Here is a 2406-nt window from a genome sequence, read left to right as displayed (position 1 = left end):
TTCTACCATATGTCTTTTGATTGAAGCATTCAGCCCAATTACATTCAGTGTTATTATTGAAATATGTGGGTTTAGAGTAATTTTGTCGTTAGTGGGATTCATGCTTGTAGTGGTGTCTCTAGCATCTTGCATTCCTTGCAACATTTCCCTCAGAGTCCCCCTCAGGATTTCTTGTATGCCTGGTTTAGTAGTGACAAATTCTTTTGATTTTTGTTTATATGGAAAATCTTTTATCTCTCCTTCTATTCTGAATGACAGGCTTGCTGTTTAGAGGATTCTTGGCTGCATATTTTTTCTGTTCATCACATTGAAGATCTCCTACCATTCCTTTTTGGCCTGCCAAGTTTCAGTAGATAGGTCTGTCACCACTTGATAGGCTTCCCTTTGTATGATCGGGCCCTTTTCTCCCTAGCTGCTTTCAAAATTCTCTCTTTGTCCTTATATTTTGCCAGTTCCACTATGATATGTCGTGTAAAAGATCAATTCAAGTTACGTCTGAGGGGAGTTCTCTGTGCCTCTTGGATTTTAATGTCTGTTTCCTTCACCAGCTTGTGGAAGTTCTCTGCTATAATTAGCTCAAGGACTCCTTCAGCGCCTTTCCCTCTCTCTTCCTCTTCTGGAATTCCTATGATATGTATATTGTTCTGTTTGATTGCATCGCTGAGCTCTCAAACTCTCCTTTCATGTTCCTGGATCAGTTTATCTCTCTTTTTCTCAGTTTCTTCTTTTTCTATAATTGTGTCTTCTAAATCACTTATTCTCTTTTCTGCTTCTTCAATCTGTGCATTGGATGCGTCCATTTTATTTTGCATCTCATTTATGACATTTTTTAAATTCATTACAACTATTTTTAAGTTCCATAGTCTTTGTAGCAATAGTTTCTCTTTTGTCATCTACGCCTTTTTCAAACCCAGTGATTAATTTTATGACTGTTGTTCTAAATTCTTGTTCAATTATTTTGCTTATATCTGTTTTGAGCAGTTCTTTAGCTGTCAGTTCTTCCTGGAATTTCTTTGGAGGAGAGCTCTTTCATTTCATCATTTTGGTTAGCTTTCTATCTCTTATTAGTTTAAAAGCTTGTTATGTAATCTGCACCTGCGAGTGCTGTTGTACCAAAGAAGGCTTTTGACTGCCCAGGGCCTGTCGGTTCAGAAAGTGTTCTTTGAATGGTCTCTCTTGGTCGCTCTTGTTGAGTCTTGGTTATTTTATTTTCCTACTCATAGTGATATTTGGGACTCTCCATCAAGTGCACTTTGGCTTGTTTCTTGAGGTAGCCCTGAAAAAAAAAAAAAAAGAGACAAACACACAGGGAACAAAGGCACACAAACGCACAGACAAATCCTACAAACACGCAAACCAAATGGAAAAAAGAAAAAAAGGAAGGGACACATAAAACAAAGAGGAAGGAGGGAAGACAAATAATAATAAAAAAATACATAAGAAAGAAAAACGAAGAAAAGAAAAGAAAAAGGAAAAAGCCCAATAGACAAAGGAAAGTCTAAAGCCTAGAACCAGAATTCCCAACTACAAATAAAGAGCCAGGTGTATGCAGTGCTGGTGGAAGAGCATATACAAAGAGAGAAATGACAGGGTGGGGAGGAAGCGAAACTGGAAATGAAATGAGCAGGCAGAAAGACTCTGAAGCTTAATTCAGAGAGAGAAAGAGGGGAATATGGTTGGAGAGGAGGCGAGAGAAATGATGATACTACTACTCACAGAAACTATATAGTCTGATTACTCCAGAGAGAGAGAGATAAAAAGGTAGCAGTGGAGGTGTAGAATATACATCTACAGAATGAATTAAATGTGACTGTTTAAGCAAGCCAGTGACCAGAATTAATCAGGGCAGTGCATCCATGTTGGTCTTGTCCTGGCTCTGGTTAAATGAAAGAAAGAAAGAAAGAAAGAAAGAAAGGGCAGCTCTCTTGCAGGGATGGGCATGGTTTGGTCCAGTGCAACCTGCGGGGGTCCTGCCTTGTTGGTTGTGGGCAGTAAAGTGGCAGCGCCCCAGTCCCTTCTCGAACCAAGCACTGCAACTCACTCTTTGGGTGTGATCTACCTGTTTCAGGGGTAGGTTGTGCTCTATATCCCAAGCCAGGCTTCATTTCCAGATCTTAGTCCGCGCACCCCATTGATATTTCCCAAAATACAAACTCGCAGGCGAGTCCCTCAGAGCAGTTTCAAGCCTCTAGCTTCCCCCCTGGGGCTCCAGCCGGGCCAGAAACACAGCGTCATGGCTTCAGGCACTGCTACCATCCCCTCCAGGTCGAGCTGGCGATTGAAGATCAGTTTCTCCCGGGGTTGCCTAGGACAAGTGTGTCCGCCTAGGGTCAGCTTGACAACAAGAAGCTGGATCCCTCTCTGTCCCGAGCTGAGGTTTTTCTCTTCTCCAGCGACAGGAACAGT

This window comes from Hyaena hyaena, unplaced genomic scaffold, assembly GCF_003009895.1.
Source record: "Hyaena hyaena isolate Hyena2069 unplaced genomic scaffold, ASM300989v1 scaffold_2293, whole genome shotgun sequence".
NCBI lineage: Eukaryota > Metazoa > Chordata > Mammalia > Carnivora > Hyaenidae > Hyaena > Hyaena hyaena.
This window is presented reverse-complemented; position numbering follows the sequence as displayed.